The 26012-nt window shown below is 40.4% G+C and overlaps 1 protein-coding gene across 1 annotated transcript in view; it reads left to right on the forward strand.

Moving 5' to 3' along the window:
• TLR3 (toll like receptor 3) overlaps nt 1-26012 on the forward strand; it is a 430042-nt gene that overhangs the window by 177268 nt on the left and 226762 nt on the right. The window contains exon 5 of the mRNA XM_047855095.1: nt 25252-25343. The gene's annotated coding sequence lies outside the window, so the exon portion shown is untranslated. The remainder of the gene's footprint in view (nt 1-25251; nt 25344-26012) is intronic.

Consider the following 26012-nt stretch of genomic DNA (forward strand, 5'->3'; position numbering starts at 1 on the left):
ACTGTCATCGGTCTCGGTCTATGTGATGTATTTCTAAGACACCATCCCATTTTTTTCATGTCTAGCAACCTGTTTGAAAGAGCCACGCTAACACTTTGGATTGGTAAATGTAGATGCTTCATTTGTTAGTAGTCATTGATTTAGTATTTTCCCAGTATTTCATTTCCCTACCCCCAGCGGCACACTTGCCTTCCGTAGCAATTCACCAGCGTTAGTATGCTAAGAACCTCGTGGATGCAGATTTGGTGACCCCATTTCCCTTCCCTCTCCAACCACATTCACGTCTGGTAGGTTTGAGCCACCTCAGGGTTAACAGATCTAGGGGATGGGCCTTTCTGCTTGGTACAGTCCTCGTGACTCCATATTGTTTTAGGCCTGCTCACCTGTTCTCATTTAAGTTACCTTCCCTTCAGTTACTTTCAGCGTGTGGCACCTTGAACTTGCCCCTCCCTTCAACTTCCGCCTCATAATCCGCTCTTCACTCCTCACGTTTCAGTAACCTGGCATTACTCCTATTTCTTGCTTCCCTGTCTAGCAGATGGCCCTGCTACCGCAAAGCTTCTCAACCAGATTTTAGCTGCCCAGTACCTTTGACCTCCATCCAAATCTGCCTACATAATCTGTCATAATCTACATAATCTACATAATCTGTCAGCACCTTGCTCAAATAGACCACCCCGCCAATGACACTCCCAGGCAGAGTACGCAGGGGCCTCCGCCATGCTTCTGCCGTACCTGGGATGTTCCTCTACTGTTGCCATACTCTTTGCGTCCCGTTGACTTGTTAGCTACGCCCTTCCATGTCTGACTCTTCTACTGCTCTGTCACGTCCCCAAAAGCCAACCTTGTCCACCCGTGTCTTACTTGCCGTCCATGTTTTAATTTTCTTTTTTTAAATGTTTATTTCTTTATTTTGAGAGAGAGAGAGGGAGCAAGTGGGGGAGGGGCTGAGAGAGACAGTGATGGAGACAGAGAATCCCAAGCAGGCTCTGCACTGTCAGCATGGAGCCCGACGTGGGGCTCAGACCCACAAACCATGAGATTGTGACCTGAGCGGTGATCAAGGCTTAACTGACTGAGCCACCCAGGCGCCCCTTAATTATAACTTTAAGATATTTCAGGATCTTAAAACAATTTGGACGAGGACCTAAAACACTGTCTGAACATGTGCTGAATGACTGGAGAGTGTGAAGTCTGTGTTTCAATCCACCTTTTCAATATCACACCTTTGTCAGTATTATAACTTCAGAAAAATTTAAGTGATTTTGATTAAATGTTGGCATGCTAAAAAAGTTATCACTCCTGAAACCAATATTGCACCATATGTTAACTAAAAAAAATTTAAAGAAAAAGTTATTAAGAAACATCTTAGTTCATTTTGTGTTTTACGGTGGGTTTTCTTTGCATTGTAGGTCCGAAAATGTCTTCATTCCACACCTACCTGTGACTGATTCTTTGGCTAGGTGTAAGAATATTTTTAGCCATTTTCCTTGGGAATTTTGAGGGTCTTCTTTTTAAAATATCTTGTATGTTCTTGCGTCACTATGTCCCCAGATGCCACTCCCCCAAAAGAGAACTGGAAAACACTCAAGCTACTCCGAGTAAAAGACTGGCAGGAACTGAGGCTAATTTCTATGTCCCGTGGTATCCCTCATGCTCTCTTGAGTAATTGTTATATATCACTCTCTGTGGGGGAGCTCTGTTATTTCTGCGCCCTTTGGCTTCTTCACCTCCCCCAAGCCCTACCCCTCCCAGCTCTGGCCACCGTGCCTGTCGTGACCCTTCTGGTTCTGCTCTACTTCATGTCTCTGACATTCATTGTCCCTCCTAACTTGGTCATTAAAAAAAAAAATTGCTAAATACAGATTTTCAGGGAACGAATAGGATTTTTCCATCTCATCTTTCTGAGCCAAATGAGATGCTTCATAAATAGCCAGCAGCTTTCTACCTAGAATGCTCTGTGTCAGATTCTAATCTTTGCTCCAATCAGCCATGGTAGGACACTTGGCATTACACTGCTTTAAAATTTTTGCCAATGCAATAGTGCGGAGTAATAGCTTGTTATTGTCTTAATTTGCGTTTCTCTAATTACTAACAGAATTACATATCTCTTCATGTTAAAAAAAAATTTTTTTAAACGTTTATTTTTGAGAGACAGAGAGAGGCCGAGCATGAGTCAGGGAGGGGCAGAAAACGAGGGAGACAATAGAATCCATAGCAGGCTCCGGGCTCTGAGCTGTCAGCACAGAGCCCGACGCGGGGCTCGAACCCACGAACCGCGAGATCATGACCTGAGCCGAAGTCAGACTTTTAACTGACTGAGCCACCCAGTTGCCCCTAAATATGTCTTCACGTTTGATGATCTTTTGGGTTACCTCCTCCTATACATTTCCTGTCCATCCCTTTTAGCCTCTTTCCTCCGTTGAGGTTGTTGTCTTCATGTGGAATTTTAAACAAAATGGCCATTAAAAGCATTTTCAAAAGTTTTATATATGTAAGTGTTATAATTAAATTTATGACATAACTAGAACTTGGTAAGATATCCATTGGCATGCCAAGAGAAGCCAGTAATTCCTACTGCTAATTGTTTTGGTTTTTATTCTTTGGAAGTGGGTGAAAATCTCCATGCAGAATGTTTTTTTCAGTATGAAAAATACTGAATACTACAGGCATCCTATGAAGAATGATTTTCCCAAACAAAACCTAAGGTCCTACAAATCTCATCGCAACAAATGTTGGCAGCAGAAGTGCCTGGCAAAATTAATATCGCTCTCATGTTTAAAATAGTACATAGCACGAGTGGAAAAAGAGGGTCGAGGAGCTGGGACAGATGGAAGGAGGCAAGGAGGCCAGTGGAGGGCTGTGTGCGACCCTGGACCAGGGGCTGGGCCAGGAACAGGTGCATCAAGTACATCATTGAGACAACTGGTGAATGTGAATGTGGACTGTGTATTTGGTAATAGTGTTGTTTGCGTTTTAGATTTGCATAACTTGGTGATTATGTTGTGGCGTTAAAGTTCTTCGGAGACGTGTTGAAGCATCACCTAAGTCGTCAGAAAGAATAATAATGCATAAAAGTATATTTGTAGTGTGTGTGTATATATGGTATAATTTAGCTCTTGTAATGATAAATACGTGGATGGATGGATGGATGGATGGATAGGGATTTGTTTACTGAGGGCTAGCAAAATACAGGAAAACACCAATACCTGGTGAATCTTGGGTGAAGGGTATTTCTCGTTTATTTTACTATTCTTTCCAGTTCTCTGTAAGTTGAAAATTTTTGTTGTCAAGGTAAAAAGCTCTCAAAAAAGGATGAAAATAAAAACACAAGAGAGTGTTCAGAACACAAACGGATTTAAGGTAAGATTACTTGACGAGGGCCTAACTATCAGAGTTAAAGCTACAAGTTGATAAGTTAGGGACGGATTAAGGTGGTTATTATCATTATGATTATTAACATTATTAAGAGACCATTTTGGTAGGAAGTATCGGGAATATTTTGTACTTTATTGAAAGAAGTCTGTTATTTTCCTGTATTTCCTGCTTTACTGTTATTAAGCCACTTATCCCTTGGTTCCCATGTTGAAATCCTTCTTAATCTGGTTCCCTCGCCACTGTAAAAATCAGCGAGATAACTGTTGATCAAAGCAACATGTTCTCCTGCAGCCTCACCTATCCCTCCAGCTTCCACAGCTGGGTGACAGTCTACCAAGGGATCCGGTCCCTGGGGTAACAAAGAAGCTCTTTGTACAACTTAGGGAATAGAATTGGAGCATGGTTTGTTTAATGGGACAGCACACGCTATTATGAGGCTTAGACTGAATTTCTAATTCCTAGCAACAAATAGAATAGAATATGCTAAAGTTTGTTCTCAAATCTTGCATGTTTAGTTACATTAGCAATGAAATGAACAATACACTGTTACGTGGGACCAAGATGGGAAGGGTGACAACTACGTTGGGCAGGATTAGAAAGAGGATTGGAATATCTCAGCAAAGCAATTTGGATTTATTTTTAAGATTCCATCCGCTAAGGGGGCGCCTGGGTGGCGCAGTCGGTTAAGCGTCCGACTTCAGCCAGGTCACGATCTCGCGGTCCGTGAGTTCGAGCCCCGCGTCGGGCTCTGGGCTGATGGCTCCGAGCCTGGAACCTGCTTCCGATTCTGTGTCTCCCTCTCTCTGTGCCCCTCCCCCGTTCATGCTCTGTCTCTCTCTGTCCCAAAAATAAATAAACGTTGAAAAAAAAAATTAAAAAAAAAAAAAAAGAAAAAAAAAAGATTCCATCCGCTAAGAATAAAGTATGCTGGGAAGCAGACTGACCCACAGGCTATTAATCAGATGCCTTCGTATCCTCTGAGAGAGTCTGACCTTGATAAGAATCCAGAACGACCTTGATAAATCAGAGGTACCAGAAACCGAAACAAACCCAGCAGAGGGAAGGCTTCCTGGAAAACTACTTATTGAAGAAATTAAAATGAGAAAATGATTACAGAAGAACAAAACCCTACCAAAGGGCGAACGATAAGCCTATAAATGCCAGCCATATAAAACTGGTTTTAAAATCTGAGTATCTATGAACACCAAAAATAACATGTGTGCACCACAAAAGAACATTGCATTAGCAATTACCAAAACTCACTTGGAGTCCTACATTCTCTCCAGGTGAAGAACAGGGACGATGTGGCAGGACGTACAGGAAGAAGATTTGGCCAGGCCTAAACCCGGAGAACTTGGTCTTGACCGGTTAATAATAACACCATTGTTTCAAATATTTCAGGTTTATCAAGCTCCGGGCTTATGGACGTCTCCAATCACGGTAGCTTACAAGAACAACTTTATCTTAAAACGGGCATTAATACGCGTCGCTACCAGGTGGGGGAAAAATTGTAGCATTAGCCCATAGCAAAAGAAAAAGCTAGCGAACGATGAACTCTCCATGCCCCTCCCACCGCAGCCCACCCCCAGCCCTGGTGAGCCCAAACACAAATATGTCTTGCTTGCTCCTGCCAAAGAAAATCATACGGGGCTTCTTTTTAGGCCCGCGTTGCCAGAGAGCCTGTGAGCAATATAGAAAAAGCGCACTTGCTCCCACGGAATTTGGTTGTTTATACTTCATAATGATAGGCTTGGAAAGTGACCTGGAAAGAGGAGGCTGCTTGCTTTCACTCCGCTGTGAGGGGCCACACTTTGTTCTCCAAGAGGCACTCTGACCAGGATCAACGGAGTGTATCTCTGGTGACCTTTTCCACTTAACCATTGTTTCCTCTGGAAACAGTGACGCCCAGGGGCCTCCGGGCCACGGTCATGGCCACGATGCCCGGTCGCACAGAAAAGCCTTGGGGCCCTGCCGTCACCGCGTTGTTGAATTAGTGACGAAACACATCAGCCTTGGCAAACACAACCTGGCCAGAAGCGTTTTGGAACAAATGCTGCCGCTTTCACCTGAGCCGCTGAAACGCATTATGAGGCGCGAGGTGAAAGCTGGGCCGTTTCTGCCAACTCTGACGAGGCGGCCGCCGAAGCCCGCGGGAGCCACACGTGCAAATCTCACAGAGACGACAGCCAGAGGGGCTCGACCCCCTTTACAGGCACGTGGGGTTAGAATGGTTCGGTTAGAATTTTGACTTACTCGTCAAAATAAATAATGTGATGAGGTCTGAGTAATAATACCTGATGTGGTACCTGTTTGAGAATCCGACTGCCTGATGTGAGAATTGGTTGAAACGCCCAAATGAGAAATTGCCCGATATGAGAAATGGTTGCAATGGCCAAATGAGAAAAATGGTTGAAAAACAACAACCCCCCCCCCCCCCCCCCGCCCCAGACAAAAACGCCTGGATGTGGTAGATACCCAGTTAAAGGCCCACCAGTGACAGCATACACAGCTTGGGAAAATAAAGCATGTGATCTTGAGGAATCCTGGACGGGGGCTTCATTTTTTCCCGTTAGGATGATAATCAAGAATGGCAATTCTTTTACCATGCCTACCCAAGTCAGAACTCATTTCCTTTGTCCTCAAAAGTAAGACTCGCAGGTCGTAGTTGCCGGCGAGTTACCTTAAACTGGTAACGAGCGAGAATAGGCTTGGACAATTTGTACATCGGAGGAAGAAGATTAATTTTGTAAACAGTCCTTGTGGGTTTAAATTAGCACAAAAATCATTTCACAGCTAACTTACTGTGGGCATGAGGGTGGATAAAGAAAACTCTTCTAAGAGCTGATACTAAACTACGTCTTGAAGGATAAGGAGGAGGACTTAATGAAGGAACGACGTAACAAAGTCTATAAACCAAGGGAATAGCATGAGCCAAGTCTAAGATACGTGAGGGGGTTGGTGGCTGTCCTTTCGTAAATTAGGTGGCATGAATGGATCCCCTGATTTTCTGACAGGATTTTTATGTGGATCAAGTAAGGTAATATATGAAAAGGTTTTAAACTCAGCAATTATAAACAAACTCAGGTTATTGTTCAATCTTTGGAAACACGAGAAATAGTTTTATCACGGTATCTGTTAGGATTAGGATTAGCTGAGCATACGTGTAAACCCAAATTACAGGGCTTAAACAAGACCATGCCGAAGTGAGAGACAAAAAGTTCAAGGCTAGTAGAAAGCTGGCCCCAGGGTCTCTGTTCTGCCATCTTTTGAAAGTGGCTTCTATCCTTAAGGCACATTCACAGTCTAGAATGGCTACTTGTACCGCAGCCATCATGTACATGTTCCAGGCAAGAAAAAGCAAAGGAGTGCAGGGGGGCACATTTTCCACTCGAGTCGGCCTCCTTTTGTTCTTTTTTAAAATCAAGATATAATCGACCTATCACGTTATGAGTTGACCTCTTGAAAAGAACCTTTCCGTAACTCCAGCATTTCTACTGATGCCTCGTTGCCCATTCCCAGTTACAAGTGAGGTTCGAAAGTGCCATCTTTGAGCTGGACACATGTAGCCCTAGGTAAATCAGTGTTCTATTATTGAAGAAGAAATGGGGAACGATTGTGGGTAGGCAGCAAGCTCCCTCTGCCAGGTATCAGCCAGGGGTCATCAGTCATGTTTTGTGTCAGAGTGGCCCTTTTAGGAAAGATTCACCTTTTTCTTCAAGTATACAACTGGACTTTGAAAGCGACACCGCTCACAGACAGGGCTTTAGGGCGGCCCAGTGACGGAGAGACAATGCACGTTGTGCAGTTACACTCTCCTTGTGCTCTTATTTATTTAAACTCTGTCTGTCCTCCGGGATTATGAACTTCAGGAGAGCGGGGATCGTTTGTTTTGTCTTCACCCTATATCCATTGCTTAGCACAGCACCTGGTGTATAGAGACAGATAGGATGAATGAACAAATGAATGAATGAGCCGGCGGGGGAAGTCACAGGTGAATTGTATCTTCCTCCAAGGCCATCCCTCGATTCAGTCCAACAAGCATTCCTTTATCCTGTACTACATGCCAAGAACCTCATCCGGTGTTAGATTACTAAATTACAGCTCACATTCTGGGTGGGAGAAAATACAAGTGAATAAGCAGTTGTGTTACAATGTGATTTGCCTTTCAGTACGACTGTATCCAGGCAGTCATGGGAGAAGAGAAAATGGCTAGTCCCTGAGCTGCATGAAGGGGCTGTACCGAAGCTGGGCCAAAAGGATAAAGAGGGGCTTGCTAGTCCGGGAAATCAGGGATAGGATTTCCAGGGCAGCACAGAGACAGGAAAGCAAATTTGCAGTTCGGGGAACCCAAGGAGTTGAATGCAGCTGAAGTGCAGCCTGGGGCAGGCACAAGAAGAGATGAGACCGAAAAGGCAGACGTGTGATAGTTTGTGAAATGCCTTGTTCTCCTCATTAAGGACCTTGGAGTTTGTCCTTCGGGAAACGGGAAGCCACCATAGGGTGTTTGAAAAGAACAGAGAGGTGATCGTGTTTGTATTTTAGGAAGATAGCTTTGGAACACATTTATGTAGGCAGTATATTTTAATGGAAGTATATTTTCATAGGGTGTTATGTTTTGATTTCTCTTATTGCCTATTTTTATGAGATATTTGTTGAGCCCCTTCTTTGTGTAAGGTATTATATTAGGCGCTAAAAGAAGTGCCAACAAAACGAAGGACCCACAAATCATTAGATATGCCAGTATTTATGTTCCACTAGAAAGAAGAGAAAACTTGCCGATGACATTGTCACAGTGTTCTTTTTTACGTTAGCATTTTTGTCATTTGTTGAGAGAGCTCTTTTAAAGGTGATTATTTACATTTCATCCTCTACCACTGCACATACAAATGAAGAAAGTGGAAGTAGTTAAATTATTCCTAAAAATTTCTTATATTCAGGGTTCAACTTTTCTGAATGATAATTTAGATCAGGGACATTGGGATTCATGCTCCCCCCCTTCCCAACCCCGCCCCCCCCCCCCCCAACACACACCATCATCATCTACTTGGTAATTTTCAAAGTTTGGCATGTATCTGAATCAGAAAAATGGTAATAGAGGCATAGACCGCGTTCCATTTCAACAAGCCTGGGCTTCTTGTATTCTGTGCTGGTATTCCAGAACATTCTAAGACCCTCAAAGTTTAAGAAGCCCTGCACTATGGCATCAGGAGAGTGAGTGTGTAAGGAGTACTTCTTAAAGTGAGTGTACCACTTACGTTTTCAGTATTTTCTTACATTTGGTGAGTTACGACGACGTATACACAGGACAAGGGTATCACAGTTGCTACCAGGCGGAGAAATACATTGTTTCCTGGGCTGTTAAATTGCAGACAGTGTGCATCTTAGAATCATCAAGCTGTGATATTTTCAAAAGTATGGGAGTTTTACAAAGTATGCAAGGAATACATTAAAAATAAGGATTACTTGATGTCTATAATAAAGGACTGATGAATTAGATATGGTACTTCTACATGGAAGATGTTCTATTAAAATTATTTAAAAATAACTATGTAGAATGATATTTAAAAAAATTTTTTTAGCATTTAATTATTTTTGAGAGACAGAGACAGAGCATGCGCAGGGGAGGGGCAGAGAGAGAGGGAGACACAGAATCTGAAGCAGGCTCCTGGCTCTGAGCTGGCAGCACAGAGCCTGATGCGTGGTTCGAACTCATGAGAGACCATGACCTGAGCTGCAGTCGGATGCTCAACCAACTGAGCCACCCAGACACCCCATGGAATGATATTTTTAAAAGTGTGTTCTGTGAGTGGCTATTCAAAAAGGGCACCACAAGCAAAAAAAAAAGAGAGAGAGAGAGAGAGAGAGAGAAATCCTGAAAATCATGTCCCTTTCTTAGACTTTTACAGTGCATTTGAGCATTGAAAACTCTGAGAAGGCAAGGAGTTTTGAAGCTAGAACTTTCTTATTTATGGCATAAAAGATGTTCACATTTTTATTTATTTATTTGTCTGTTTATCTGTCTAGATATCTATTTATTTATTTTACTAATCTCTACATCCAACATGGGGCTCGAACTCACAACCCCAAGATTACATGCTCTTCTGACGGAGCCAGCCAGACACCCCTCCTGTTATATTTAAATAAACAGCAACAACAATGAGAAAGTCGGGGCCTACTTTATGAGACTTTTCAAGTTCACATGAGACTAAAAAGTGTTGGTCATAAAGTACAGTAAGGGGAGAGAGGACCAGAATGAATGTAGGCATTATGTACAATGTTGAGTTGGTCTTTTTCAAGGCCAGATATTTATGGAATCGAGTTTTTTAAACACATGAGTCAGACTCATTTGCCTGTGGTTTGATGTAAAGGTCAAGTAGAGAATTCACTAAATTTTATCTCAAAATTTGTTCAGCCATTGAGGAGAAATAACCGTAAGTGAACAGTCTACAGCTCATTCCACGTATGCAGTCAGGAGTGCGTGTTACTACTTGGGTCGTCTCGGGCAATTGCTTAAACTTCACAAGCTTCATGTTTTACATCAAAATGGTTCTGATGATAACAGGAGTCCTAGGGGCTGCTGGAACAGAGCACCACAGACACCGCAGAAATTTCCTGTCTCAGAGTGGTGGAGGCTAGAAGTCCAAATCTAAGTGTGAGTAGAGCCATGCTCTCTGAAGGCCCTAGAGAAAGATCCTTCCTTCCCTCTACCTAGCCTCCGGCGGTTGCCAGAAATCTCTGGTGTCCCTTCGCTTCTGACAGTATAATTCCAACCTCTTCTTCCACCTTCCCATAATCATCTTCCCTCTGTGTATCTGTGTCCAAATTTCTCTTTTCTGAGAAGGATGCCAGTCATTGGAGTAGGGCCCGCCCTAATTCATTATGACCTCATCTTAACTTGATCACACCTGCAAAGGCCCTGTTTTTAAAGAAGGTCACATTCTCAGGTTTAGGGGCTTAGGACATCTTTTTGGAGATATATTATCTATATATAATATAGATAAATATTATAAATATAATATAAATATAAATATAAATATATATAAATCATATATATATTATTTATATATTTATATTTATATATTTATATATATAAATATATATTTAATATATATATATTTATATATATAAAATATATTTAAAATATAATTTTATTTATTTAAATTTAAAATTTAAATTTAAAATTAAATTTAAAATATATTTAAAATATAAAATATATTTATATTATATAAATTATATAAATATAATATAAATATAATATAAATATTAATATTAATATTAATATAATATAATATAATATAAATATAATAAATAATATAAATAAATATAATATAGATAAAGATATATTATCTTTTTGGAGACACAGTTCAACCCGTAACGGTTATGATGTTATAATTGCCATTCTTTTGGGGGAAAAAGTTGTCAGTCTCTATTCACGGTTGGGTCTGCAAAGAACTGAAGTATGGCTAATTAGTCTACTGAAAGGAATTGATAAATGAATGAATCCCCAGGAAATTGGTGGAAAACATCAAGCAAGATGTTTACTTGGATGCTTTTTTCCTTTACTGATTTGCCTAGAAATTTCCTCTATTGGATTTAGAGTGAATGTACCATTGTCAAATGGAAGCAACAGTAACAAAAAGGAATATATCTGATGTGTCAAAACGATCCTACCAAATCTCTTCCAGATTGATTGCTTTTTCCAGAAGACTCTTCCCAAGTAATCTCGTCCAAACCCATACTTACACTTCAAAGTTCATCTCCAACTCCCCGCCCCCGCGTCTGGGCAGTAGGCAATCTGATGCACAGGCAGGCAGATTTCTGAGATTGATCAGGCTTCTGAGTGTTCCCTACCCGTCAGTTTTTGAGAGGAAACATGTATGATTTCATTGAGTTTCCAAATACAGGCGTTGCTTCTTTATTCAGACTCTTTGAAGATATAATCCTCTGGTTATAGGTCAAGTGGTTTTAGCGGTTTCAGGCCACCCGTAATCTAAAGTGGTTATCGCAGCTTTCAAAGGTGCTTACAGTTGCGGAGAATTATGAGGCACACAGAAAACAACTTTTTATTTATTCATTTTGTTCTGTGTTTTTAGCGTATTGGAAATCGTTTCTAATTTCAAAGCACAGTGTAATCATAGTCCATGTAATTTATTTAGCAGATTACCGTGTACCAGGCACCATGCTCCCAGTTTTTATAAATATTAAATCCGTTCCTCATAGTAGACCTTGCCAAGTAGGAATTATTTTTACTTGACAGATGAGAAGGCAGACTTTGAAAAATCATGACTTTCAAGGTCAGAGAATCACGTAATCTTTCTACTATACTAAGTTTCTTATTTAAGCACTGTCTTAATCGGTTGCCTATAAATGTAGAGACTCCTGTTGGTTCTGTTTGAGTCAGATTACTGAAAGTCAGCTTAAAAAAGCAATGGTGGCATTCCCAAGGTGTTTTTTGTTTGCTTGTTTCTTTGTTTTTGCCATTTGTTTTGGCTAAATTGTTTTGACCATTCTCATTATAGTGTCTGCACCTTAGAATAAAGGTATTCTCTTTTGTATTGCTTTGGAGTATTACACATAGAACTGTGGAAAAAGAAAGCATTATCAGAATTCAGACTCCAGATTATTTTACTGGCAACAGTCATCACTTAAAAATCAAACTACAGAATTGCTCCTGACGCGAATGAAACAGTTTGTGTTTCCAGCTGTTCCCTGCACTGAGTCGAAGGCCACTGTGAAGAAGGAAGAAGAATGGTTTTGATTTTCTCTCAGATGCAATGACCTCGCTCACTTAAGATTTCCTCTCTGTGCTACCCAATATCTTCACCTAAAACTCCTGCAAAGTGAAATAGCCCAGGTCACCACAGGGAGCCTTTCTGCAGTTAATTAAACAAGCTAGGCTGAAAGCGTTGAAAGCCCATGGCTTAACAAGCCAAACAAGAATTTTACTCCAGCAAAATCAAAGTGGGGGAGCAAGATTCAGTCAGCAATATTTTAACCAGCGATACCTCATCAAACGTGGACTCAAATTCTTTTAAATTCGTTGCCACCTCAATGCATTTAATTAACAACAAACAATTCTTCAGAACCAGGGTGATTTTGCCTACGGTTTTGCTTTATATTCACACCTTAGTGGACCTATTTTTTTCTTCAAGAGTAGCCCATCATGTATACTCACCAGGCTGAGGTATGTGCCTTTATTGACCATTTACACCTGTTATTCAGGTTACACCAGTCTATGATTAACGTAAATCCGTGTGTCTGCAGGTCATGGAAATCTTTCTTGAGTTCTCTTTTGAATAGTTTCTTTTTCTTGCCCTGTACCTTATTCATATATAAGTCATCGTGTCTTCATTCGAAACGAAAGAAGCTGATCGGGTCAGCTGGTATTAGCAAATTTATCGACAAGAATAATTCAGCATATTTGAAATTACGGCTCTCTTGCAAAATCAGGGCTATTAGCATGTACTATTTCCCCCCTTTTCTTCTAACTTGCATCGTTAGTGGGGAGAACAGGAAAGATAAGGGACGAATGAAATCACGCTAGTATATCGAACAAATACATTTCTGAGTTCTGTGATGTGCCAGGCACCATCATCGGGTGAAATAACATTAAAATGAGCATCAGAAGACAGAATTACCGTAAAATGTATCCCTAATTATATGATCATCAGCAAATCACCAACTGCATTTCTCCGTTCCCTTATTTGTAGGTTGGGAATGCTTTGGGCCCTTGCCCACTGACAAATTGTTATGAGGATCAAATGAACCTTTTTATTTGCTAGTATAAAGGACAGTGAGATGGAATTCAGCTTGCTTCCCTTCCCCACTGCTAACACCACCACCCCTGCCCCCGTCACCGTGGTCGTCACCCTCATCGCCATCATCATCATTGCTGTGGTCTTAGTCTAGTTCTCCAGAAACAGACAAAAAGCAGGGGATTTACTGGAGGCGGTTTACTGGGGAGTGCCCTTACTTAAAATACCTGGGAGGGAGTGTGAGAAGGAAACTTGGACAAAGAGAGAAGGTGCACCCTGGTAAAGTTTCTGCAGAGGCCACAGGAAGCTATGGTGCTGAGATAACCCTTTCCAGTTGTCCCAAGTGACGTCAAGGAGGTTGGGCCTTTGTACCCCTCTATCTACTCATTACATGCAGGCTGCCTACATGGAGGGCGTATAACTTCAGGTGAAGCCAGTTTTGAAGAGAGATGCAGTTGTCAGCCCTCAACAGTACACACTCCTGGGGTCTGGGTGAACGAGCGTGCCTTGGGCCTGAAAAGACGATAGGAGGGATTGCTGCACCCGCTAAAATCATCACCACCACCACCGTCATCACCATCATCGTCTGGGGTTTGAAATGGCCTTCCAGGAGTCCCTGGGGACACAGTCATTTCATTTCTCTTCTCCAACACGGCAAAGAAGGAAAAGATAGAGCTGCCCTGATAGGTAAGCATCAAATTATAGCTGAACCCCAGGAGCATCTTAGGAAGGCAAGGAACTATGCTCTACCTGCAGTGATGGCAAGATCACATCCTACATGGCCCAAGAAGCAGACACATAGCATAGTGCAGCAATTCCAAACCAAGTATCTCTTGTCTCCACATTGATCACTCTTCAATTTCCTTTTCTTTCATTGAGTGATAGTTCTCAGGTCGAGAGAGGGCCTTGCAGGTCAGTTGATGTAAGTGCTGCCCTGGGGTTGAGTTCTCCTTAGCGACCCTGACAAGCGCTAGCCAGTCTTTACCAGGTGGATCAGCTCCAGCAAAGAAGGCTGTCTACATTCCCAGGCAGCCTATTCTGTTGTCAGGGACTTCTCCTTATATTAGTGGAATCTGCTTTCTTTGTTGGTCCCATTGCTATGCTATGGGATAACAGAATAGATTCAATCTATCTTCCATATGTGCCATACACATTTTCTCCTTAAACTAAGTGTGCTTAATTCCCAAAACTTGTTCTTAATCTGTAATAGTTTAAAAGTGTATACCTGGCCTCTATCCTTTGAATATCTTCTTTTTTTTTGGTTTGTTTTAAACTGTGAAGATTGCTCCAAGTTTTCTCTAACTCATGAAAAAAAGGATGCGACAGTCTTCATTCTTGCTAATGGGTCTCTATTCATGTGTGAACAGTATGAGATGGTTGCTAAATAAAGCTCTGTTTTAAAGCCATTTGTCTCTCAGTCTTGTCCTAATGCAGCTAGCCATTTTTTGAATGCTACTGTAGGACTTTGCATAGATATGAGTAAAACTTAATTTTGTCTTTCATTCCAACTATTGAAATCTTGGTGGATTCTAATTTTGTTTGACTTTCTTTTCAGTATTATTAGAGTATGCACATAAACACACACATACACGCCCACAAATAAATACAAATATTAGACGGAACAACATGGAAAATTTAGGGAAGGGGAGAATGAGAGATGGAGAGAGAAGGTAATTGCTATCCTATTCCCATCCTGCCCACTAGACACACAGACACACAAATCAAGAGATGACTTTGAAAGGTTAGATGGAGCAGATTGAACATCCTACTTATCAAAAGATAGAGGAGTAGGTTTTCTTTAAGTTTTGCACCCAGTTTCTGTCACATAGTCATTATACATAAAACGTTAACACCTACTCTATCCTTAGGCACTGGAATAAAACATCCGTGAAAAAATTATTTCATAAACCATGTGGCAAGATATTTTTTCACTGATTGTTAATTCCAAATATCTGCTTTATACAACCAATCCATACTTCCCAATTTCTCCACCCAATTTCTTGAGTGATACCAAAGATGTATTGCTAAGTAAATCAAAATAAATAATTAGATTTAAACCTTCAGTTGCAGTGACTGTACTGAATTGGACTGGAAAGAAGAGGGGAAGTATAACTAACACTAATGCATTCTGTATCTTTGAATTCAACGATTTCCACCATAATTTCCCCAAAGGTTCCTTCCAGTCCTCATGTATGACATAATTTGAAGAAACATAATGGTGATTGCGTGTCATTTTATTATATATTCATAATGACAGTTTTTTAAATCAAGTATTCTTTTTACTTCTTTTCTTGTTTGAGAGAGAGAGAGAATGAATGGGGAAGAGAACCATAGGGGGAAAGAGAGAGAGAGAGAGAAAGAGAGAGAGAGAGAGAGAGAGAGGAGAGAGAATCTTAAGCAGGCTCCACACTCAGCATGGAGCCCAACACAGGGCTCGATCCCACGACCCTGGGATCATGACTGAGCAGAAATCACGAGTCTGACACTCAACCTATTGAGCCACCCAGGCACCCCATATTCTTCTTCTTTTTCTTCACATTTTTTCCTTATTTCCTTTTCCCTGGTTACTATTATTAACACAGGGGGGAAAAATTGAAAGGCGCTTAGAACAACAGTGAGAAAATTTACATTCTGGTTGGCCATTTAGATGCCTTCAGACCATAGTTTGAGGGTGAGCCGCTAAGCTGTTGGGAGTTTCCGAATTCACGAATCTGCAGGATAACCACATAGAGGCGGGAAATCCAGAACACATATGAAGGGCAGTAAGGTGAGAAAGCACATTGTGTTTTGAATGGCTCTTTGAATCACCCAATATCTGATTTTATTCTGCAAACAGAAAACAGTTATGGGAGGAAGCAGCTGAGCAAATATCATCATAAACATTGAAGAAGTAGGAGTGTATATTTAATGTGTTGGAAAGGGTCTCCTTTTGATCTCTGAAGTACAACTCAACAAAGGGAGTGGCTTCTGCAGTAAAGGCAAAGAAGCTGACTCCAAAAGATAAGGAAAAACTTCTCAGGATGGAACCCTTGCTGGTACTAATGGTTCTTTTTCTGAGGCATAATTTGGATATCTCAGATTACCACTGTTTGTCAGAGTAGCATAGTTAATTATTTACCTTTCTCGCCATTTGGCTCAGATTCTTTTCTTATCAAACTGCTGTGCCTGAGCCCAAAACAAACAACCTCCCTAGAGCAGTAAGTGATCACGTCGTCAAGCTGGGCTTGTGTGATAGTGGGGGAACATATTTCTGTTCTTTCTCTTGCAATCTCTTTTGTTTCCAGTAACCATTCTGGTAGTGAGGAGGGGGGCTAATTTGGGCTGCGATGTTGGTATTTATGGTTTGCTGTGACTTAATTCTTTCTGGGCTTTTAAACTTGCACTTTAGACACCTTCCTACCTTTCAATCTATTCTAATTCCTTTGTTCATTAGAGTATTTCACATTTCACTAAAGACAGAAGCCTGTTTCTCAACCCAAGGATTTTCTGTTGTTTGGGTTTTAGGTCATTACTCTAAAATAGACCAAGCATGATCGTCTAGAATTGGAATGATTGAATGATTAAAAATAATTAGACAGCATAGGTGATATTGGGAGCCTTTTTCTTCTTTTCTCCAAGACGCCTTCTAGGTGCATGTTGCTCTGGCCAAATGTGGCAGAAGCTGGTAGGTGGGGTGGTTTCGAGCAGATGCGGTTTCTGCAGCAACTTTCAGTCTAAATTTCATCTCAAAGGAAACTGCTAGTCTTACCCTTGATTTTAGATCTGCTTTTCTCCCTTCTTGTAGGGTCATAAAGACCTTTAAAAAAAATTTTTTTTAACGTTTATTCATTTTTGAGACAGAGAGAGACAGAGCATGCATGGGGGAAGGTCAGAGAGAGAGGGAGACAGAGAATCTGAAACAGGCTCCAGGCTCTGAGCAGTCAGCCCAGAGCCCGACACGGGGCTCGAACTCACGGACCGCGAGATCATGACCTGAGCTGAAGTCGGATGCTTAACTGACTGAGCCACCCGGGCGCCCCTAAATACAGTCAATCTTACAATTATTGTGACTCATTTTCAAAATCTAAGTTGGAAGTCATTTCTGAACAAAATGAAATTCTTTATCATTAACCATTAGTTAGAATTCAGGTGTAACACTGAGGTTTAATAGTTTTTGAAACTTGCCTTTCATTCTTTTGCTTCTCATAATAGCAAATTTGTCATGTTTGATACTTATAAGAACTGGCCCGTCTAGCTGCTACAGAGTATTAAAGATACTCCTATATAAGCTGGAACAGTTTTTGGAATTACCTTTTCCTCATCTATGGTCTTAAGATAGCCAATTCCAAAGAACAAAGAATAAGTTATCCAAAGGAAATGAAGTCATAATTTTATTTTTATCACCCCTGTCCGAGTAGAACTGCCTCTGCACATCATGTCCAAGTCATGCGGACACGTCTGGTTGGCACAGCTACAATACCAGAGCTGATAAGTAACTGATCAGCGTATCCACAGCATTCTTTTCCCGGGGAGGTCACTGTCCCCTTTGTTCCTGAAAGTCCAACAAAGCTTAAGCATTCCAGAAACTGGTCATTCAAATTAATTAAATGACATCATGTACCCGGCTCCCGGGATTATTATCTTGTAATACTGTAGCTTCTGTGCTTTTAAGTTTGCCCAACTGAATTCTCTCAAGTGTAAAAGGTCAAGCAATTAGCATCATTAAACCATCTAATTAATACATACCTTAAACATACTTTTTGAATATACTTTACTACCGCATATGAAATACAAAAGGATTGTCAATGCTTAATACTTTGTGACTATGCAATATCATCTTATTGTTTCTCCATATGTAACATGGGCGTTGTAGCATCTAATTCGTAGGCTCTTTTGCAAGGATTTGCACAGGGCATTTAATTCAATTAATATTTAATTTGGGTATTTAATTTTCAATGGATATTTAATACTAATTCTCAACTAATCTTCATCGCAATGAATCAAAAGCTAACACGTAATAAAATTCAAGCTATGATTGGGATGGAAAGAACTATTCTTAAATTTTGATTCAGAAGGCACCTGACGGTGTTGCATCCCATAAATAATGTCTGACTCCCTCAGTGGACTGGAAGGTCCGGGAGCAAGTAGCACAATTCCTGAAACATCACACACGCTCAACGGATAGCTCTAGAATTAATCAAGGGACAGTATCGATGTAAATTATGGCATTAGACACGCCCATTACCAGATAATTCAGATGATAATAAAATTGCTAAACCAACTTTTACAATATGTGTTCCACAAATAAATAAACACAATGTATAAAATAAATATACCTACGAGACACTGATGAGCTAAACACATTATTTTAGGAACAAAATATGCCCCTTTGCTCTTGAAAAGTTTGGATTCGTGAAGTGAAGAAAAAATATGCACATATAATTCTCCAATCAGGTAGAATGGCTCAGTGCTAAATGTGTATATTTCTCTGCCAGATATATGCTTCCTAAGATGAGAACTTCTCTTTATTTTTCCAAAAGAGTGAATTTAAATGTTTCTAACTAAAATAATTCTAAGTTTGGGTCTTATACATTTTAATACCAAAATGACTTACTCATGGATATTATGGAGTACCAGTATATGTTTGATTTGACTTGCACACAATAAAAATAATTTTTTGCTAGAAACTGTATTACTGTTTTTCAAAAAAAATAGTAAGATAAAAAAGTAAAGATGTTCATAAATTATAAAGTAACCTAACATTAAAGTTATAAAATATATCAAAAAAGTGCTTCTAAAAGTAATTTTCAATAATTTTATGGAAAAAGATGGGATGGAATAAAGCATGTAGGGTGACTGTAAAAAATGTTGCTTGGTTAAGGAAAATAAGACAATATTGTAATTCCCATGGAGTTCAAAATCATATTGACTTGTTTAGTAGAAAAAGGAAGGAACTTCTATCATCATATTTTCAGGTGAGCCATTCATGTTTTCCCCTGAGAAGCTATACTATAATGGAAAAAAGAATTTATCAACAGAACACTAGAATATGCTTACAAAAATAAAAATTCAAATGAAAATTTATATGACATTGCTCAAAAATAGTGATAAAAATGGAGGGATTTAAAATTTTGTTGTGTTTTTGCCAGTTCTGAAAAGAATTTTGTTTTTATAGCAGCAGCAGTATTCAGCAAATGGGGATTAAGTAATAGAGAAACATGTATGTCAGTTCTCCTCTACCCAGAAGCCAATATAATGGCATGGGAGTCAACTTTCAATCTTTGAAAACCTCCTTTGAAGTTGGGACACTTGGTTTCACAGGATGAGGAATTTCTGAAGAGACTCAACTCAGCCTTGAAGAATTTCCATTTGTAATCTATGATAGACTCAAAGGAAAATATGAGGCCTTTGGACATATCCATAGTTAAGTTCTCTCATTATGACAATCAAGTTTAATTCTGGGGATTCTAGGCAAGAAAAAACCGATAGCCTAGGTCTCCAGCATGATGCTGATAAAAAGATTGAGGCAAATATTTACCTACCTGGAACTCGGATCAGGGATCTGTCTCCTTTGTTAAAAAGCATAATTATGGAGCATTTTACTAAAGTAGTTGGGAAGTTAATGTGTCAAAATCCATAGTGGTCTGATGAAACTAACTGAACAATGAGGCCCTGTACATTTCCCCATTACGGTCCTCAGCATCTCCTTCTACAAGCAGATGGAAGTCAGTTTACAGAAGAGGTCATGTGGTATACAGAAAAAAAAAAAAGAGATTGTGAGGGTAAATGTATCACAAAATTGTCTCGTAAATTTATTAAAACAATTTAAATGATTATCATAATAAACAATATTTATTAAGTGCTTACTATGTGTGCATCACTAAGTGTTCTATAGAAGTCACTCATTTAATCTTTACACGAAACTATGAGATGAGCATAAAATCTATCCCTATTTTACAGACCAGGTCATTGAGCCTCAGAGAGTTACATAACTTGCCAAGTTCACAGGACTAGTAGCCTTGATTCAAACCCAGGGAATCATGTCTTTGGTACCAAGAATCAAGCTCCTTTCATTCCAAGTTACTCATGGAACAAATCTGATTTTGAATTTTAATACCTAAAAGTACTAAAGGACATAAGAAAGTATGCGAGTAACTTGAGTGTTAAAAAGATGCATTTTTTGCCTCGAACTGGCTCTGTGGTTTAAGGATAGCCACTCGAGATCTCTTGACTCCGATATATTCCGTTTACAGAAATGTCCAAGACTTCTACTTCTAAAACCGTATGGTGGTTATGTTCACACAACACTTGGAATAACAATTATCTACTGCCTTTTACTAATGGATATTTGGTTATGTGTTTATCTTACCTGCAAGGTTTTGTTTTTTTTTAAAAAGAGATCTTACATTATTCATGTCATATTTTTTGCCTGTGCATAGGGCCTCACATTTTCATAGTAGTCTAGAAATTAATATTGAACTATTTTCTAATATCTAGGTATATTAGAATTAATACAGGTATATTAGGCATACTGGGGCCCAATATAGGTATATTAGAACTAATATAGTATGTATACAAAAACCAAAATTAATATAAAATCTAAGTAATCTTGATATCCAGAAATTGTTGAATTGACATGGATTTTTGGATTTTACCTAAAATGGAGTTTATCGACTATTTGTGCCTAGTGAAATGCAGCTCTCAACACAGATGAAGGCCAAAGTGTTTCCAGAAGTTCCAATGCCATTTACTTCTGGGCCAAGAACTGCAGGTGACCAGGGAACCTCAACCTGAAACATGTTTTTGAAATTGTTAACTCTTAGGCTTTCGTGTTTTTACATTTTGGAAACAGGGAAGTTATTGGTTTCAAAGCTCTTGAAACACTTTTGTCCCCCCCTAAACATTTCAAAACCTCAGAAGAAAAGCCAAGTATGGGAAAAGTTCTTATACAATCTTTAATCGAATGCAACTAGGTTGAAAGACGATATATGCTCATTATTTTGCTCAGATGTCTTTCATTCTAATTAAGTTGAGGTAGTATTCTTCTTTAGACTTATGACCGTAACCCCTAAGATAATTGTTAACATTCCTGCAGTCAGATCGCTCTTTACAAATAAGCCTTTGAGACATGTAGAGATATTTCTTTTGAATAGCCTGTAAATCTCTATGTAGTTAATCATCATAAAATTATTAAAATACAAAATTGTAAATATGAAAAGGATCTAAAGACAAATATTATCTAAGGGCACCTGGATGGCTCAGTCAGTTAAGTATCTGACTTCGGCTCTGGTCACGATCTCGTGGTCCGTGAGTTTGAGCCCCGCGTCAGGCTCTGTACTGACAGCTCGGACCCTGGAGCCTGCTCTGGATTCTGTGTTTCCCTCTCTCTCTGCCCCTCCCCCACTCGTGCTCTGTCTCACTCTGTCTCTCAAAAATAAATAAATATTTTAAAAAACTAAAAAGACAAATATTACCTAAATTATGACTACACAGACTATCCCCCAAAGGCATAGCTTCTTTAATTAAAAAAAAAAAAAAAAAAAAAAAGCCCTGCATTGAAAAAAGGAAGGTTCTGGATTCCTTTGTGGTGCTGCTTGGGCAAGTCACCTAACCTCTTCCATTTGAAGATTTTTGTGTGCGGAGATGGTCTCCAACAACTCTTCCATTGAGCCAAGTGTGTGAGTCTGTATTTATCCCTACTGAAATTCGACAACTTCCTTTATAATGTTTCCCAGTTGATGCTAATTCCAGTTGATGACACTTTTCTGAGGACTGTTATTCAAAATTTGCAAATGTTGGATGTAACTAGCACCCTCTCACATCTTCCCAACCTGTGGCATGCTGGACTGTGTATAGGGCCCATGTGATACACACCCTGGTCTGGCTGGTCCCACTCACCCCATCAGCCTCAGCTGTCTGCCTGGGTTCCCAGCTGACGTCCCAGCCATGACTCGTGCCATTCCTCTGGTTATAAAGCCACAGCAATAGCCTCTGCTATTTCGTGTCCTCACCACAGGCTTCCTCTCTTTTCTCTTGGGGCTTGGGTCAGGACGCCATATGTCTAGTAGGGTTGGCACCACAGTAATTCATCCCCCGGGTCTGGCCCAATGCAACTTATGAGCACTCTGGTTTCCCCAGAGGTTACCTAGGGGGTCACATAGAACCTGGGAGTGTGGGGGGATTAACACTGACCAAGAGAGGGAGGAGCCAGCAGAGCTGAGATGTGGTAATTCACTCCACACTACCTAAAAGCCACCCATATTTCCTTGGGAAGCTCTGGCTGGTTCAGTAATGTATCAACTTGTATTTGCTTTTCTTCTTTCCCTGACTCTCTTTCAGTTTTCCCTCACTCTTGGATCTCTGGACTGCACTTCCTTCTTTCTCCCATAAAGTATTAGCTTATCACATAAGTTCTGCCAGGCTCTGTCATCTAGGGAAACTGGTTAAGTCCTAGAAACTGTAACAATACAGATATTACTGTCCTCATCTTGACACAGAACTTCCTATCTTTAGTAGTTCACCGTGAGGGTTTGAGAATCACCAGGAGGTGTCTCACATATGCTCACAAATATGTCTGCTTGACTTCCACCTGGCATCTGTTGGTGTTGAGTTATATGACGTGTATTTGTCCTCCTAGCAGGTACCATTATCTTCCATGGGGCATCAATTGGACACTGAATCTTCAAGGTCCAAATGCTATATGGTGTTATTTTCTAAGGGAGGAGAGAACATCTCTCTTCCTTCTATTGTTATTGTCTGTCTTTAGAGAGATTCCAGAAGAATGGGACTCATGCTTCATTATGAAAAAAAAAAAAAAAAAGGAGCTTTTCAGAAGAGAACAGAGTCAGAAGACAAATTCAAATGGTAAATGCCCAGGATAACTCACATACAGCCTTCTGATTTAATCTTTGTCACTTGTCCAGGCAGAGAAAGAGGGCGTATACAAGATGAATAATGTTCTGAGAATTTCCAAATGAGTCTCTTGACGAGGACTGAAGCAGATCCGGAAAAATCAGACTATTGTACCCAAGATTCATGCCCTTAATGCAGTTCTGGGACTCTGACACAGGCCCCAGGAGTCAGGCAGGAGGGCTGCAAGGGATCTCTTTGGTGATATTTACAAGACCCATGCATCCTATAGTCGCTATTCCAGAGAAAAAGCCATAGCACATTGTTTGTTCCCTAGGGAAGAAGCGTGGGGGTGAGGCGAGAAGAGCAGTGGAACATCTTCTCATGCATTGTAGTGCCTTTTGTGCTTTTAATTTGTTGATAGTGCTGTCAGGATTTTTTTTTTTTTGGATGGGATTGTCTTCTGAGTCTTGTTCCATAAAGGGCATACTGATAAAGCTCTAAAATGCAAATTAAAAACCATAGCACCATAAAATAAAAGCAGTTTGTACAAATTAAAATGTTGTGTGCTTTGACTCCGGGGAGGTGAAAAAAGAAATCTTAAGTTACTACCTAGGAGCGTTAGATATTTGGCTCGATCCAAGAAGGGCCCCCAGAGGGACAGAGTCATCAAGGCAGGGAGCACTGATACCAGAAGAGAATTAAGAGGGCATCAGGGAGTGGAGTGGGGGAAGAAAGCATCATGTACTGTGTTTATTAGGTAGGAGATAAACTGGTGCTCACTCATCATGAGTCATTTCCCATGGAAGGACTGGAAAAGGTGGTGGGAGCAGCAAAGCTCCAAGCAGGGTTTCACGCCTTATGAGTGAGTGTGAACACAACTGCTGACAGCCTGGGAGCCCAGGTATAGTTCACTAGTTGTGAAGCCCAGGAGGGAGGTTTCTGGGCTGTTTAGCTTATTGGTAGAGTCAGGGTGTTTTATGGACAAACAGGGGGCCTTCTCATTTTGAACACATCGTCTGGGTAAACAGATAAAAAGTAAAATCATCCTGTAGTACAGAAATGCTCCGAGAAGAACAGACGGGCAGCTTCCCATGAATGGGCCAAACAGAATGCCAAAGTATTAAGTACCTACTTATTTGTAGACCAGAAATATCTTTCATTCATGCTAGATTGAATCCGACTGGATTTTGGTGTGGTTCTTTTGTAAGCATCTCTTTTGTGTGGCCAACTGCTTGATTCAAAAGAATAGCAATGCTAGTATCTGCACGTCTGATCCCTGGCCCCTGCTATTAATTTCCTCTAAGTATGTCTGTAAGCTATCTGAGTGGTACAAAAACCCTTTTAATTCCATTCCAATCTTCTTTTCCATCAAATCCAACTAGGCAGGAGGAAAGAAAATGTGTTACTCTTGGAACAGAAATCAGAAATGGTCTCTGAGAAATATGAAGTCCTGGCCCCCTTTTACGTACACCTTCATTTTGTTTCTCTTACATTCTCTTTGCGCACACACAGTCTTTCAAGATAATGAAGGGATCGAACATGTAGTACTTACGAGTGCATGTGTTTATTCGTTCAACCATTCATCAGACGTTTGCTGTGTGCTCTGTGTTGTCAGGTACTTGATACTAAGACAAGGTGGCAGAATCTGTTTTCTAAAGATGGCAACTCTCTTGCCAGGGAGACAGATCCATAAACTCTTATCATACGCATAGAAGCGCTAAGGAGATGCTCCTAACTCAGCCTGGGTGTGGACGTCAACAGAGAGGCCAGGGGGAAGGAAGCGTGAGGGGGTGAAGCTTGAATTTTCTTGGGGCAGGGGACACCTGAGCTAGGTCTTGAAGAATAAGTGGATATTAGGTGGAGGGGGTCAGGAAGCGTACCAAGCAACATGAATGGTCCTTATTCCCCCGCTATGGAACTTGAATTTACCTTGTAGATGATACAAAGCACTAAAAACACTTGAAGTAAGTGAAGAATAATACAGTCAGAATTATATTTTAGACAGGTTGTTTTAAGAAAACAAGGTGTTGAAGAAAGGGATACCAGGTAAGTTGTTGCAAAAGATAATGAGGGCCTAAATGGAGGCAAAGGTGGGAGACATTAGTGGAGGCAAGACATTTGAGATATTTGGGGAAAATGTAGCAGTAAAATCTACAGCACTTGCTCATGTATTGGAGGTGGGTGAGTTCATGGGCTGTATGTTTCAATGCCATTCTTTCCTTGTATACTCTTCTATATTGAAGATGTCAGAGCCCTGAAACCTACATTTTTCTCACTCTTTAGCCAGCAGGTTCTCATATTAGGTTCCTCCTACAAAAGGTACTCAAGGAAGATTAAGAAAACAGAAAACAAGGAAAAACTATTATTATCCCAGCAATGGTGAGTAGGAGCATGGGTTTTAGCAGGTGGCAGAATTCGGTTTTGCTAGTAGCGTCAGGGTAATCTCTTAAGGATCACCACTTTGGGTGCTATAGATTACTGAGATTTGGGTGGAAGTTCCTCAAAATTTCTGTAATTCACTTTCCTAACGGCCAGCAGCAGTTTTCTCTGACCTTTGCTTCGTTCGTGCTTCTAATTGATTCTGGAATTTACTAGTTCTCTGTATGAAATATTTTCCTGCTTAAAATATCTGTTTTACTGACCAGACTCTGATGAAATCAGATGAGATCGGGCGCGTTCAGGGTGGTATGGCCGTAGACAGACTCTGATAAAATCAAATGGTACCCGAATTTCTGGCTTAGGTAGCCAGGTGGATGGTGAATTAGATAGTTTCTCCATTAATTCACTCAGCACTCATTATTCATTGGATATCTACTATATGCCCAGGCATGGGGATAGGTAGCAGAGATACAGTTACCATTATCAAAATTATCAATGTTTCTGCTCTCCTAGAGCTTTATGTCTAGAGGGAGAAATAAAAGACCACAAGAAACCAATAATGAAGTCATTTCAACTTTTAGGAAGAAAATAGGAGGACCGTATGAAAGATAATGTGTATGTGGTGTATTGGCTAAGTTAGACTGAAGAGAGGAAAACTTCGCCAAGGAG

The sequence above is a fragment of the Prionailurus viverrinus genome, chromosome B1 (assembly GCF_022837055.1).
Source record: "Prionailurus viverrinus isolate Anna chromosome B1, UM_Priviv_1.0, whole genome shotgun sequence".
In the NCBI taxonomy this organism is placed as follows: domain Eukaryota; kingdom Metazoa; phylum Chordata; class Mammalia; order Carnivora; family Felidae; genus Prionailurus; species Prionailurus viverrinus.